The sequence below is a fragment of the Vipera ursinii genome (genome assembly GCF_947247035.1).
Source record: "Vipera ursinii genome assembly, chromosome: 1".
In the NCBI taxonomy this organism is placed as follows: Eukaryota; Metazoa; Chordata; class Lepidosauria; order Squamata; family Viperidae; genus Vipera; species Vipera ursinii.
In genome coordinates this window covers 110517407-110534298 of record NC_139512.1, presented here as the reverse complement: position 1 = coordinate 110534298, position 16892 = coordinate 110517407, and the positions used below count along the sequence as shown (strand labels likewise).

The 16892-nt window shown below is 40.8% G+C and overlaps 1 protein-coding gene across 15 annotated transcripts in view; it reads right to left on the bottom strand.

Annotated features, from left to right (window-relative positions):
- LOC310632077 (uncharacterized protein C11orf24 homolog) overlaps positions 1–13219 on the bottom strand; it is a 28275-nt gene extending 15056 nt beyond the window's left edge. The window contains exons 1-4 of one of the 15 annotated variants that reach the window (XM_083348986.1): positions 12903–13219; positions 10714–10787; positions 9964–10052; positions 3334–3390 (exon numbers count right to left, since the gene is read on the bottom strand). The gene's annotated coding sequence lies outside the window, so the exon portion shown is untranslated. Of the gene's footprint in view, positions 1–3333; positions 3391–9193; positions 9254–9963; positions 12879–12902 lie in introns of those variants that run through there. The other 14 variants (XM_083348984.1, XM_083348987.1, XM_083348993.1 and 11 more) reach the window with 14 other exon arrangements.
- Between the last annotated feature and the right edge of the window lie 3673 nt (positions 13220–16892).

Genomic DNA, 16892 nt, shown 5'->3' with positions numbered 1-16892 from the left:
AGATCTGAGGGTCTCTGGCAGAAGGAGGGTCTCTGGGCCAGGGCCAAGGCAGTGAGGGCCGTTCCCTCACTGTTTCCAGGATGGCTTCGCGGGCCACATGAAACCACTTTGCGGGCCGTATCCGGCCCCTGGGCCTTGTGTTTGACATGTCTGGACTAGGGCTACTTACAATTGGATGCTTCTCAATATAAAAGGAATTGCAGTAGTGGCGAATATCTGTAGCTCAGGTGTAGGATGAAGGTTCATTCTCTAAGCTTGTGGGTTGGTTTCCGAACATTTCGTTACCAGGCTAGGTAACATCTTCAGCATAATTTAGGGGATGTCAGTGTCGGTGTTCTGTTTATAAGAGCTTCAGGTGTGGGATCCAAACCCACAAGCTTGGAAAACGAACCTTCACCCTCATAAAAAGAGCTATTATGTTAAGCCCTTGTCATATATTAATAAATTATAAAGGACCTTATTGTGCTAGTCTCATGCATATATCACCTTTCCAACATACTTTATGCCCAAGCTGATTGTAATTGTTCATAAAATAAAATAAAAACAACATTGGTTACCATTGGTTACCAGTTGTCTTCCGGGTGAGATTCAAGGTTTTGGTTATGGTCTTGCCAGCGTCAACTTCCCTCCGTCCTGTGCGTTCCCACAGAGAGGGCCTCCTCAGGGTGCCTCCGGTCAGAGAATGTCGGCTGGTGGCCCCCAGGGGGAGGGCCTTCTCTGTGGGCACTCCGGCTTTATGGAACCAACTGCCGGTTGAGCTCCGGATGGCACCGGACCTTCGCTCCTTCCGGCGCGGTCTGAAGACCCATTTATTTGAACAAGCTGGCCTGGCCTGATGGGGGATGTTAGGGTTTTTTAATGGGTTTTTATATTGTTACTGTTTTATCTGGGCAATTATTTAATTCTCTTTTAATTTTTGTATTTTCTATTTATATATGCCCTGTCCACCGCCCTGAGTCCTTCGGGAGAAGGGTGGTATACAAATTTAATAAAATAAATAAATAAATAAATAAATAAAATAAAACCTAACATGAACACACATGGTTATTTTTCAGGGTTGTGCATAAACAGAATAACATGATGCAGGAAGTCCCAAGAATACACTCTCTTTTTGTGACACATCAATTGTCTCAATTCATGTGTGTCAAGAACAGAAAGGAACAAGATGAGGTCTTCATCTACAAATAATGCTTCTTAACACATAGAGGCTGGACCTGAATCTTGATATTGGAGTGATGATGTAAGCTGACACTTGCTTAAACATAAGATAATTAAAATACACAATTGTGACTAGGCCTCAAGTTTTAGACATGCAGGAAATCTAGGTAAGTCTCCCTTGTTAAATATAACAGTTTCACTGTCTGAAAGTTGACTCAGCCTTCTATCCTTCTGTCAGTAAAATGAAGACCCAGATTGCTGGGGGCAATATGGTAACTCTGTAAACTGCTTAGAGAGAGGGTTATAAAGCCCTGTGAAGTGGTATATAAGTCTAAGTGCTGTTGCTATAAGCATCATATTATAATGCTTGAAATTACTATAATAGGTCACAAAATCCAAGTACTGAAGCAAAACATTGGAACTGAAAGGTTGCAAATCCAAGTAACATGGCAAAGTAAAAGATACACACTTAATTAGCTATTCAAGGGAACTGCAAATAGGGGCAACTACTTACAATTAAAGGTTTACATGTGAATAGAAAGCACATATGAAAGTTCAGCCATTTGCATGTAGAAAAAAATAGAAGTGGCTTTAGACCAAAAGGAAAATTTCTTATCAAACCAAACTGGAATCAAGAACATGTGAATAAATATCATATAAAATGCCTTTTTCTAGATTGCATTTATGTTGATACTAAGCAGAGGTTCAGAAACATCACCTTGTGGTTTCTTAGAAAACATACTGGATAGTTGATTTTATTCATTGCAATTAAGATTTACACAAAAGTTGAAGTTTCACAGGAACAGCCTCCAGATAAAGACTTTGAACTCTTTGCTTGTAGGCTGTTTACACAAGGTGAAGTGTCATGTATTTATTGTGGACGTTAAAAAGGTAAAGGTAAAGGTTCCCCCGCACATGTGTGCTAGTCGTTTCCGACTCCAGGGGCCGGTGCTCATCTCCGTTTCAAAGCCGAAGAGCCAGCGCTTGTCCGAAGACATCTCCGTGGTCATGTGGCCGGCATGACTAGACGCCAAAGGCGCACGGAACGCTGTTACCTTCCCACCGTGGTGGTCCCTATTTTTCTACTTGCCTTTTTACGTATTTTCGAACTGCTAGGTGGGCAGAAGCTGGGACGAGTAACAGGTGCTCACTCTGTTATGTGGCACTCGGGATTCGACCCGCCAAACTGCCGACCTTCTGATCGACAAGCTCAGCGTCCTAACCCACCGCGTCCCTATTGTGGACGTTACCCAGCTATAATTGCTAAAGTAACTGCCTATCCTTCCATTCCTTTATAGCAGCCAATTCAAAACACCATGAGTTCTGCTGCTTGTCAGCTTCAGTATGAGGATCCCACTAATTTCCTTTTGGTCTAGTGACATTAATATAATTACTCAAGACATGCAACATCTATTAGCCTTCTCTAACCTGGTGTCTCTGAGATGCACTGAGCAGCATGTCTTGTAATTCTTGTCAGCAGTGACCCATAGCCTGCTGACCATGCTGGCTGGGAATTATGCAAGTTATAGTCAATATGCAGCACTACATTTGGACAGGGAAGTATCTAAGTTCTCCACTCTAACAGTAAGGCCCAATTACATTACAACATCTGGAATTCCTGTAAACAGCAGTCTGATTACAGGGAACTCCTGCTTGGAGAAAATGGGATAGGGAATCCCGCTTCTCTTGCAGTCTTCTGAGATTTGCACTGAGATATACTTTCCAGAATAGTATCGAAGAAGTTGCCAGGAAGTATTGCAAACTATGCAAGAATGTTCTCTGTTCTTCCTTTGCTCCAGAGGAAAGCCTCCACTGAACCTTTTCTCTTACATGAAATGAAGGACTCCATTAGGAAAATCCAATACATCAGCATATATTTGAATACATGCAATTGATTGTGGCACACCAAGGACTGTTGCTGTCAGTTGTGCCCTATTGAATATGCAGGATGTGAAAGAACTTATTTTCTTCACTACAATCTTTCTTCTCTCTGGACAAGTAGGAATTTCAGCCAGCAAACCTGAATAACGTAACTAGGAATCACAAAGCTTGATTTCAAACTTTCCCAGGTTTAAATTCCCTGTTAAATTTAAGTTTCAACATTTAAGCTACCTTCTTTGCAAAAACAACCACTAGTGCAGAAACCCACACCAAAACAACAACAAAAAAACTTACCGTAGCAGCATTTGCAAAATGCAAATGCACTTTCAGTTGCCAGTGGAGCTATTGATCCTGTATCAGAACAAAAAACAAAAACCAGAAACCATGCAAATTTATCTTTAATGAGGCTTTTCAATCTCTGGTAATGTATGTAAAAAAAAGGGCAAGGAAGATGGGAGGGAACTCTAATAGTAATAAATTCCAGAGCTGTATTATACTAGACCAGACATGTCAAACACAAGGCCCGGGGGCCAGATACGGCCCGCAAAGTGGTTTCATGTGGCCCGCGAAGCCATCCTGGAAACAGTGAGGGAACGGCCCCCACTGCCTTGGCCCTGGCCCAGAGACCCTCCTTCTGCCAGAGACCCTCAGATCTGTCCCACCCCTGCCCAGGCCTCCATAGGCACCCTTGATGTGAACGATGTAGAGCTGGCCATGCTCACCCAGTAGGCCATACGCAGTCTAACCACGCCCACCCAGTAGGCCACACCCACCCTGGCCATACTCACCTGGCCCATTGAGGGCAACTGCAATCCTGATGCGGCCCTCAATGAAATTGAGTTTGACACCCCTGTACTAGTCCAGGGGTCTTCAAACTTGGCCTTTACGACTTGTGGACTTCAACTCCCAGAATTCCTCAGCCAGGTACCCTGGCTGAGGAATTCTGGGAGGTGAAGTCCACAAGTCGTAAAAGGGCCAAGTTTGAAGACCTCTGTACTAGACAATGAGTTGTATCAGATTTGTAATGGAATATGTATAATTTCACATTAACTTAAATACAGGAAATACAAATCCCTCCCATTAATTTCCATCAACCAAAAAGACAACCATGTGGCGGTGGGGGATGGGAAGTGACATTCCACAACTTGAGGCAGAGAACAGAGCTGGCATGCCTAGACAGCCAATCACTTAAGCTCCACCAAGATCAGCGTTGCATTGTTAATGTGAATCACAACTGAATGACTAGACAGTTATCAAAACAATACTTTGGAGAAGCAGTCATTAATTAACTAGGGATGTTATCCTTACTCACAGAACTGCATGGCCCAGACACTCCAGCATGGCAACCTCTGGATGTATTGTCACTACAACTCCCAGATTATAAACTAGTCTGATCTGATATCCTCTAAAGTTATGTGGCCTATCAGGGTAATATTATAAATATGAATGTCAAAAATAATTGATAACTGGAAAGGAGGAAGAGGTGATAAATAAGCTCCTGAGATACTCTGAGAATTGTCTTAACTGTACCCCAAAGATACTGTTAAATATGGTTGAACATTTCCAGAAGAAATAAATACACAGGCATAGATAAATAGTTGTCTCGAAGTACATTTCACACTGATTAATATAAATAGCTGGGTGATGCAGAAATTGACACTAATGAAAGGAAGGGGCCCAATAATCTTATGCAATGCAAAGTAAGAGTTTACTTCAGAGCATTCAAGCACTGCACTTTTTTTCATTCCAGTGAAGTGTTTTGCATGCAGACAAGGCCTCATAAAAACTAACATCTTGCTTATAAAATTTCATCTCTTATTGCTTCCTCTTTACATCAGATGGATGCCCAATTTGTCTAAGACAGGTCAAGGATTGCCGGCGGGTGATCCCCAGGGGGAGGGCGTTCTCTGTGGGCATGCTGCCCTATGGAATCAACTGCCAACGGAACTCCGGACTGCCCCCAACCTTCGTTCGTTTTGCCGGGACCTAAAAACCTGGCTCTTTGAGCTATCTGGCCTGGACTGAGGGGTTTTAATGATTTTAAATTGTGATTTTAACTTTTTGGGGCTATACTTAATTTAATTTTATTTTAATTTTATATTGTATTGTTTTTAAATTTTGCCCTGTAAACCGCCCTGAGTCCTTCGGGAATAAGGCGGTATATAAACCGAATAAATAAATAAATAAATATAGTGGTCCAATCTAACCAGGTAGGATAAGAATTGGACAAAGGGCTCAGATCAATCAGGGAGCTTCTGTATAAGGAAAGCTAAGAACAGCACTGGAGCAACAGTCTCAAGGCATTAAGATAAGAGAACCTAAGAGAGGTAAAAGTCTCACTTTTAAAACTGTTCCTCACAGTACTTTATAAGAGGCATATTCCTAATCTGAAATCATCAGAAAATAGAGATTACATTTTGTGAATAGTATAATCCCTAATCCTCTGAAGAGGAACTGCCACTGCATTTCTCTATTCTTACATACCAAAATGCAAACAAACTAGAGGAAGTATTGTCACAGACATTGATGTCCTAACAGAAATGTTTTATGATGTTTATATATTTGAAAAAAGGGTGTGTTAGCTTTGGAGGCCACAACTTTTCCTTATTCTTATGGCAGTGCACCAAATATTTTAATATGTTGTTGGAAAAAATGCTCTGAAAGAACCTTTTGATGCTCTTTAGTAGAACAAAATATATGTCAGCTCTATAGCGTAGACCAGGGTAAGAAGTCAATGCCCTATAAGTCTAAAATTACTTTTATCGGGACAGTGATTGTAGCAGAATCTTGCATGTGCTTTCTTCCTCCCTCACTTTATCTTGACGTGAATTAGGGAGGGCCCTGGCTGAGATGTTTTCTCAAATTAATTTATTGGAATGGACTCAAGCCACACTTGTCTGATTGTTGTCTGTGTGGCCATTCTTTGGTACTCCAAGACCAGTCCTTATATTGTCTACAAATTGTAACAAACAGCTCTTCTCTAGCCAAGTTTTCTCACACCTTATCTTGGAATACCTTCATTTTTCTATCAGCATCTACTCCCTCTGGCCAATGATAGAACACAGTCCACCATAGCTTTTCTGTTAAATTACAATTAATTTTTTTATATAGAAAAAAATAAAATAAAAGATTGTATTTTGCAAAACTGCTGGAAACTGAACCTTACTTCACTGTTGGCGTGAACTGTAAATTATGCAACCAAAATATACATCTTTCAACATTCTCTCCCTGCTCCCCTATGTTTAAAACCACTTTATATAGTCCCATAAAGGATCATTTTCTTAACAGTGATTTGCAGCAAGGATCTCTCAGATATCTCAATACAAAAATAAACTGGCTTCTGCAAAACAGGCTTCACAGCTACAAACACCAGATGTGTGTGGGAGGAGAGAAACTGTTTTGAATGGAAGTACAGAGAAAAACCAAATTTCTCTAGGATAATAATATTAGCAATGAAAAGCCTGCTGTTAGTCACACTATCACTGTACTCTCTTTATTGCGGATTCTGTTCCATGAAGAAAAAGTACCACATGAAATGGTATGGTTTAACCATGAAAACCACATGAGTTAGGCACAACAGAGTTCTTAATGCAAGGAAGGCTTGTTGGCTTTTCAACTAGCTTTCAAATACTCACCGTTAAACTACAATAACAATAGAGCTAGAAAGGGGCCTGCAGGTAGTCCTCGACTTACAACCATTCATTTTGTGACCATTCATAGTTATAACGGCACTGAACAAACTGACTTATAAATTTTTCACACTTACAGCAGTTGCAGCATCCCCATGGTTAAGTGATCAAAATTTAGGCACTTGGTAACATTTAAGAATGCCTTCTTAAATGAACAGTGCAAAGAAATAGAAGAAAACAATAGAATAGGGAGGACCAGAGATCTTTTCAAGAAAATTAGAGAAATGAAGGGAACGTTTAATGCAAAAATGGGCATGATAAAGGACCAAAATGGCAGGGACCTAACAGAGGCAGAAGAGATTAAGAAGAGGTGGCAAAATTACACAGAAGAACTATACAAGAATGAGCTTAACGTCCCTGATAATCACAATGAGGTGGTCACTGACCTCGAGCCAGACATCCTAGAATGTGAAGTGAAGTGGGCCTTAGAAAAGCTGAGCAACAACAAAGCTAGTGGAGGTGACAGTATTCCAGCTGAGCTATTCAAAATCTTAAAAGACAATGCAGTAAAAGTGCTACACTCAATTTGCCAGCAAATTTGGAAAACTCAACAGTGGCCACAGGATTGGAAAAGATCAGTTTACATTCCAATTCCTAAGAAAGGCAGTGCCAAAGAATGTTCAAACTATCGCACCATTGCACTCATTTCTCATGCTAGTAAAGTCATGCTTAAAATCCTACAAGCTAGACTTCAGCAGTATGTGGATCGAGAACTACCAGAAGTGCAGGCAGGATTTCGAAGAGGCAGAGGAACTAGAGATCAAATTGCCAACATACGCTGGATCATGGAGAAAGCTAGGGAGTTCCAGAAAAACATCTACTTCTGCTTCATTGACTATGCTAAAGCCTTTGATTGTGTGGATCATAACAAACTGTGGCAAGTTCTTAAAGAGATGGGAGTACCAGACCATCTTATTGGGCTCTTGAGAAACCTATATGCGGGTCAAGAAGCAACAGTGAGAACTGGACACGGAACCACTGATTGGTTCAAAATTGGGAAAGGAGTCCGGCAAGGCTGTATACTGTCACCCTGCCTATTTAACTTATATGCAGAGCACATCATGAGAAAGGCAGGGCTAGATGAATCAAAAGTTGGAATTAAGATTGCCGGAAGAAATATCAACAACCTAAGATAAGCAGATGATACCACTCTAATGGCAGAAAGTGAAGAAGAACTAAAGAGCCTCTTGTTGCAGGTGAAGAAGGAGAGTGCAAAACTTGGGTTGAAACTTAACATTAAGAAAACCAAGATCATGGCATCTGGCCCTCTCAATTCCTGGCAAATAGATGGGGAAGAAATGGAGGTAGTGACAGATTTTATTTTCCTGGGCTCCAAGATCACTGCAGATGGGGACTGTAGCCAAGAAATTAAAAGACGCTTGCTCCTGGGGAGGAAAGCCATGGCAAATCTAGACAGCACACTAAAAAGCAGAGACATCACCCTGTCAACAAAAGTGCGTATAGTCAAGGCTATGGTCTTTCCAGTTGCAATGTATGGTAGTGAAAGTTGGACCATAAGAAAGGCTGAGCGCCAAAGAATTGAGGCCTTTGAACTGTGGTGCTGGAGAAGACTCCTGCGAGTCCCTTGGACTGCAAGGCGATCAAACCGGTCAGTCCTAGAGGAGATCAATCCTGACTGCTCTTTAGAAGGCCAGATCCTGAAGCTAAAACTCAAGTACTTTGGCCACCTAATGAGAAGGAAGGACTCCCTGGAGAAGAGCCTAATGCTGGGGAAGATCGAGGGCAATAGAAGAAGGGGACGACAGAGAATGAGGTGGCTGGATGGAGTCACTGAAGCAGTAGGCGTGAGCTTAAATGGACTCCAGAAGATGGTAGAGGACAGGAAGGCCTGGAGGAATGTTGTCCATAGGGTCGCGATGGGTCGGACACGACTTCGCAGCTAACAACAACAACAACAACTGGTATGTATTTATGTCAGTTGCACTATCCTGGGGTCGTGTGATCACCTCTTGCAACCTTTACAGCTGGCTTCTGACAAGCAAAGTCAATGGGGTAAGCCAGATTTGCTTAACAACTGCATAACTCCCTTAACAACTGCAGTGATTTCCTTAACAACTGTAGTGAAAAGGTCGTGAAATGAGTTGCAACTCACTCAACAACTGCCTCGCTTAGCAATGAACATTTTGGGCTCAACTGTGGTTGTAAATTGGGGACTACCTGTATATTAAAAGGGTTTAATTTATTCTCAGAAAACTCCCAGAGAATCTCTAGAATATCTTAGATAGCGCATAACAAGAATTGCACACACGACCCCCTTGTTCTTGGAACAATTTGAATGGCCCTTACCTTGACCTTGTTTTAAGTGAGCCTTGAAGACCAGGCTCATCCCACAAGGCCCTGAGTTAGGGAACATGACCAGTTCTTTTGGGGAATATGGTGGTTGAGAATTATGTTTGTACAGTATTGCTTTTTCAAGATAACTTGGTTTTTATTGGTTATATTACCATTTTTAACACCACATGTTGCCTGGAGTAGGTACAGATTTGACAGCTTTGGAAATCTGACTAATGTATAAACAAACAAGAGACATGCATTTATTATTAACTGCAAGAAACAACTATGACATGCATTTATTAGTTGCCAGAAACAACTAACAGAGGTGACAAAAACAAGAGAGATGGTTGTTTAATAATTGCGATTACTAAGCTAATATTGATTAGTTCTTCTAAAAGCAAATGCAGTTGATGATTGCCAACAGAACAGTAGCCAATATAGGACCATTAAGGAAAATAATATCAACACATTCAGAGCATTCTCAAGTTTGCAATTTTTCAAGACATCCCCTTTGAAGTGGAATTTCATCTTGACAAATGGGAGACAGAGATAATGTTCACTTATTACAAGGGTTGTCATTTGGAGTTTTTAACTTCAGTCATGTTTTAGTAATATAAGAAGATTCTTAACAATTTTATTGTCATAGGGCAGATAACCGCTTTGGATGCATATGTGTCTGTGAAAAATTTCCATTTAGGAAAAAAAAATGAAACCTTTCTACTACATGCTATAGTTCCATAGTCAAATTCAGTGAAATTACACAGCCATTATTCAACTTTTATGGAAGTTCCATCTGCAGATTATTATTGCAATTGTTCTGGGCTTCATAGATGGGTTGAAATTTAAATATTTTAAATAGTTAAATATTTGGATCTGTGTTCAAAGTCAATGTTTTCGGATACTAGACCAAAGTAAGGGGAAGCTCTCCCCTTTTTCTTACCTTGCAACACAAACTCTCAGCAAAGAGAAGGTGATGACGACAGCATCAAAAGTTATACATTCAACTGTTCAGTCTTTGTGAGCCCAAGACTGTATAAAAAGAAGCAAAAAGCAAAGAATTAATCACAAGCAACAACATGATGTTTTGGATGCCTGATAGAATTCCTGAATTTTTTAAAAGCCTGAAATAAAAAATAGAAAGAAAATGTTAAGACAATTTATCAGTTTTTAAGAAAAGGACTTTGTGTTAAGTATATTGGTATAAAGAAAGGTCATCTCCCAAAAACACCCATAGATTTTTGTGCCTTTCAGACAGAACAAAATACAGCAGAAGTCCCCAACTTTGCAAGCTGATGGGCATCTTTAGAATATTAAGAATCTACAAAATGGCAGCTTAGAAATGCATCACAGTGTATATGGAACTATGTAACAAATCCTTCTCACCTTGCACAAGCCAGATACTTATATCTTTCAAAACACCTTATATTTCAATTTATAGATACTCTGAAGAGGTCTCTTAAAAGGTATTCTGTTGTTTGCCTTATTCAAAGTTCTTCTTAAATTAAAAACCCAAAGTTCTAAATAAGTTCGTGTTTCCTTAAATTCCAGATTTTTGCTCTAAGTCAAGATGACTTAACATACTTGCCTACTACAGATTGAGCACATGGAATCTGGCCTCAAGCATGTCATAAACAAATAGCAAATACTATATCTATTTCTGTGACTAAATAATTCAGAGAAGCTTATGTACCCTTAAGAAAATCACAGCTGATCCAACTCAGAATAATGGAGCCAGTCAACATGCCTTGTCCTTGGGTCATAAAACTGAAACAGCCAGGATTTAATTAAGAATTAGATGTGGTCCAAACTGCAAAACAGGCAGATAACAACAACCCATCCTAAAGATACAATTGTATGCTCTTTGCGCCCAGTTAACCCAGGAACACTTGCTTTGCTACAAGGCTTGCTATGCTACATACAGATTTGCCATAAGCCCAAGGGTCATTCTTTATATAGATTCAAACTTTTCTGCAATTTAGATAACTGAATGGATAGCTTATGTCAGCAGTAACTAGCAGTTCAAACATTTTCCAAGTAGATAAGCAATTGAGCTAGTTATCAGCACAATGCATAAAACCAATACATCAAATAATATAAGTATCTTGCATGAATTTCCTGTTCCAACAGCCTTTTCCAATTGCAACAATCAAAGAAAGCATTGGAGGAGGAGGTCTATTCAGATTATACTTCAGTATGAACAAAAACTGGAAGATACTCTGTACTGTTCACATAGAAAAGATTCCAGGGTAAGCATTAGTCCCGAGGCAGAACCTAATGTTACATTTAGATGACCAGTACAGACAGAAAATTAGATTTGTATCACACCTTTATTTTTAAGAGCTTTAATTTACATTGCAAAGGAGCTTTAGTGCAGCACCAGAAGGTTGTCCAAACATCATCTTTAAAACTCATGCTTCTGATAGCAGAATAACTAACATGGAAGATTAGCACTTAAATGGACCTTAGCTAAAAGTGCCACAGCTTCAAGGAAATGATGCAAGAGACAAAGCATGTACAAAAAGTGGATGAATTTAATTCAAACAGACCACAATGTACAGGAGGGCATAAGCTTTTGTTATTATGCTCTGAAGTAGTATAGAAATATTAATTATGCACGCCTATCTATACATTACTCAAAATATGAATATCAATAAATTTCTGCATGCTTCACTAGGTGTACCGTTTTTTAAATATAACACTTAAAACAAAATGCACCAGGAAAGAAGCTGAAGCATCCACTAGCAAATTATTAAACAGCATTCATTTCTCAATGTCAGGATATTTTCTCAACAGTATTTTGTGAATGATTTCAAGTACATAATTATGACTGTAACAACTCCAAAACAGTAAGGAAAAATGCCTCTGAATTGGGTCGGAGCATTGGGATTATCCAGAGAGGCATTTTTTAAAATGTCTGTCTTGGTCTCTGCTGTTTCATCCTGGATCACGCTGGATGCAAGTCACTGACTGCCTTTTCTTTTTTTCTCAAATTTCTGATTAAAATTAAGAACACTTCCCCCACGCGCTATTATTGGCACTCTATATAATAGCATCGAAGCAGTTTGACAAAACAGCATCCCATCAGGAATAGGCAAAAAGCCCCGATTTAAAACGCTCCTTTTAGAATTGCAGCGACACACTTGAGGCCGAAATGTGAGAACAGCTAAGCAGCTCCAGGCAGTAATTCCAATCGTTAGGATCGCGCTGTCTTCCCAGCCTCGCCGTCCTGCCTTCAGAGCCAGGCGCCCTGGAGAATATGGGAGAGACAGTCCAAAACATCTGGGGCGCATCAGGCTGGGGAAAGCCGCCTTAGATCTACTTTGGTGGCTAGTTTTTTTTTAAGGGGGAGGATGAGAGAGGGGAAAAAGTAGAAGCGGTCGGTCCGTCTATCGCAGGGGTCTTCAAACTTGGCCCTTTTATGACTTGTGGACTTCAACTCCCAGAATTCCTCAGCCAGCAAAGCTGGCTGAGGAATTCTGGGAATTGAAGTCCACAAGTCATAAAAGGGCCAAGTTTGAAGACCCCTGGATCTATCGTGCTAGAAAAAAAGCGAAACAGCGGCGAAGCCCCGGTCAAACCAAACTTAGATCCCGCCCTTTTGCCAGCGCACGAGGAAACTGTGCAAACTCCAGGCACAACTCATCCACAACTCATCCTGTGGGAGTGGTAAAGGATTGGCCAGCGCGGCGCCTGCGGTATTTCGCCTGCGGGGAAAGCGCTAACTCGAGAGCCAGGCGACGCTCCCTGCAAATTTTTTTTTTTTTTTAGAAAACCTCGGTATTGGCTCTGTCCATTAAAGAAAGCAAACAAACGCACTCCAGATCAGAGGGGGCTATTTCGCCAGGAGCTGCAAGAAACCCCCCACCCGCCTCCCTGCACCTTCACTCCTCCAGAGCAGTCCCACAGGTGGCAAGGCCAAGGGACTTCCAACGCATCCCGCGAAGGGAAGCCTGAGAAAGCAGCGAACAGGTTACTCTACCCTCCTCCAAGCAGCCGCATCCCACCTCCGTCCGACGGCCCCCGCTGGCGAGGAACGCGCCTTAGGAAAGAAACGAAGGGAAAGAAAAAACAGCTGCCCCCCTCCGCCGCAGCACATGCCTTCCCAAAGCCACGCCCCTCAACTCCTTAAGCTCCGCCTCGGATTCCATTCAGCATCGGCGCCCTCTGGCAAAAAGAGCCGCCTTTTCTCCGCAGCCTCTCCCTCCGGCTCTCCCCCCTCGTTCCACGCTTCTCAAGCAAAACGTCATCGATGCGTACCCGGAAGTGATGGCTTCTCCTTGGCTTTCCCAGATGGGGGGAAAGAACCACCTCGCCTCGGCGGTCGCATTATGTGACGTAAGAACACACACACACACACACACACACACACACACACACACACACACACAGGCGGTCATATATATGTGTATATATATATATATATATATATATATATATATATATATATATATGCGCACTACATACACTTTAATTACTTGATAAGAGCTTTACTAAGTGCTGGGCATGAGTGGAGACTGGGATAAGTGTTTGCCACACCTAAAGTAGCCTTGGTGGAGCAGTGGGCTAATGCCTCCTTAAGTAACACCAGCTGCCTGCAATTAGTGCAGGTTCGCATCCCACCAGGCTCAAGGTTGACTCAGCCTTCCATCCTTCCGAGGTAGGTAAAATGAGGACCCAGATTGTTGGGGGCAATAAGCTGACTTTGTAATAATGCCGCTTGGGAGGTGTGTGAAAGCCCTAATAAGCAGGCATATACATACAATGAAGGCTACTGCTAAGCTTGTAAGCCGCCCTGAGTCTTCGGAGAAGGGCGGGATATAAATGGAATTAAAATAAATAAAAATAAATAAATAAAAATAAAGCAGCGGAAGAGAATCCGATGCAATTTTTTTCTGCACTAATGCTTACTTGATGCAATGAAGCAATTTTGTCTCCTGCCACGTTCGGTGAACTAAACCCCAGTTTATGGGGTTGGAGAGGAGGAACAAAGCTCCAGTTAGATGATTCCTACGAATTATGCTCTTAGGAGGAGTTTGGATATCATTTTCTTTTCCCTTTGTATGCAAAACAGATAAATAATATGCGTTCTCAGAAGAGGGATGTGGGGCTACCTTAACTGTCCGCAGTGTGACATGGATCTGATTGGAAAGTCTGATTTCCCACTCCTTGTCTTGTAAACAAGTTTAGCGGGGAAATTAGCGCTATTCATACCAGATTCCTTTTTTGTCTCACATATATATATCCTGCTGAGATGAAATGGAAAACATGTCGCCTTAATGCACAGGAATTTTCCCCGAGAGCTTTTTGAGGAGCACCAATCCAGGAGGAGAAACTTCTGGGTGGTTTTACTTGCAGCACTGCAGAACGAAGACTGCCGCTTTTTTGTGTGTTTTTAATTTAATGCCAAAATTTTAGCCAAAGAGATCCTTAATCTAGTTTCAACATTTCTACATGTATTAGATAGACATAGATAGGAAGAGTGATCAGTGTTGGGCAGGTCCACATCCTCCATCTGTGGTAGGGGAAAAATAATAATTTAGTGACTTCTAGTTAGTTATTTAACACTTGTTATTTCAAGAAGGTTTTAAGGGACGCATGTGATTCTTTTGCTGCTTTTTGTCTAAAAAAGTAAATAATAAATGGTCTTGCTTTTCTTTCGATCGCAACCCTTTTTACAACAGCAGAGAGAATAAAAAAAACTGCATAGAGAGGTTTATAATTTTATCCCATTTTTTAATATTTTGGTGTAGCAACTTGTGATATAAATTATAGATGATTTTTGTGAGTTTTAAAACTGTGTGTAAATACAGATTTTTGTAAATACAAAAAAACCATTTTGTAATTTTAATGCTGTGTACAGCGAAAGCGTGTATAAATTTATCCACAAATGAGGAATAGGAGATTTCAGAGTGTTAAAAAGTTATCAATCCTGGACCGGGATAAATGTTGTCTGGGTTTGCTGTAAATTTGTGTGTGAGTGTGTGTGTGTTTGTGTCCTTCCTTTTTGTCATTCAGTCCTCTACACACTGTTGGACTAATAAATAAATAAATCAAGGAAGCCTCATTGGGCTAACAGGAAAAAAATGGTTTAGGATTTACCTTAATTCTTAAATGTTCCTCCAAATCTTGAACAGTTGCTTGCTGAGAAATTTTCTTTTCTTTTTATCTCATGAATTTCTGTTTTCATAATTCCCCTGTAGATTCTCTGAAATGCATTAACATCTAGCATGTACATTAAGAGGACAAATAAACAAGACCCAGTTGCTGTGTTTAGTTACAGTGGCTGAGTCTATGTACTTTGCAAAAAAAAAAGAAAGAAAGAACACACACACACACACATTTTTATAAATGTGCCTTTGGCGTCTAGTCATGCCGGCCACATGACCACGGAGATGTCCTCGGACAAGCGCTGGCTCTTCGGCTTTGAAACGGAGATGAGCACCGGCCCCTAGAGTCGGAAACGACTAGCACGCATGTGCGGGGGAACCTTTACCTTTAATATATATATAATATAGATATCTATATTATATATATATAATATAGATAGATAGATAGATAGATAGATAGATAGATAGATAGATAGATAACAATATACAACTGACTGGAAGAGCAAAGTGTTGCAAACGACTAAAATAAAACTACATAGGCAAAAGAACAAAAGGAGGCTGCCCAGTCACCCAATCCCCAAGATCTGGGAGAACAACCAGGTCTTCAAATGTTTTAGTCTTATATAAAGATGGAGCCATAAAAAACTCTTGAGAGGAGATTATTCCAGAGGGCAGGAATTGCAGCAGGGTAGGTATGCTTCGGGGGTCCCATGTGATGACATTCTGTAATTGATGGGACCTGGCACACCGATGAGCAATGATAACAGAATTACAGAGTTGGAACGGACCATGGAGGTCTTCTAGTCCAACCCTCAGTGTTGAAGCACTGAAAACTTCTGGAGGCAAGCCATTCCACTGATTCATTGTTCTACCTGTAAGGAAATTTCTCTTTAGTTCTAGGTTGCATCTCTCCTTGATTAGTTTCCATCCATTGCCTTCAGGTGCTTTGGAGAATAGGATTACCCCTCTTTTTTGTGGCAGCCACTTAGATATTGTAACACTGTTACTATGTCACCCCTAGTCCTTCTTTTCATTAAATTAAAGTACCCAATTCCTGAAACCATTCTTTATATGTTTTAGCCTCCAGTCTCCTAATTATCTTTGTTGTTCTTCTCTGCACTCTTTCTTGAGTCTCAACATCTAGAGTCCCTCAGATATTTAGGGTAAGTGATTTTTCAAATGCCAGGAAGAAAACAAAAACAACCTTCCCTGGAGTTTTAATAAAGACCCCAAATTATTATTTTAGGATCAAATCAAACTATAATTCCATTCCCACCCTGTCCACTTAACATGTAAGGGCAACAAGAAACTGTTTAGCCCTGCTCCTTGATCATGGTCTGGGGTACTGCTGAAGATCAGACCAATAGACAGAGTCTTGTCAATTTCACCTCAGCTTTATTTATTTGATTTTTATCCTGCCTTTATAATTTATGAGTAACTCAATGCAGCAAATATACATAATACTCTTTCCTCCTCCTCTTTGTCCCCCCAACAACAACCTGTGTGATGGATGGGCTGAGAGTGAGTGATTAGCCCAAAATCACCTAGCTAGCTTTCATGCCTAAGGTAAAACTTAAACTCACACTCCTGGTTTCTAGCCTTAACTACTACACCAAACTGGTTTCCTTGCACACGCTACTGTACAATAATAGTTATTAGACAGCATGGTTCAAAAAGTTCAGGACTCCTTGGTATAGTGGTATCCATTTGTCTGGTAAATGCAAGAACATCTAAGCAATTGCTCTGGAGGGGATTTCTAAAG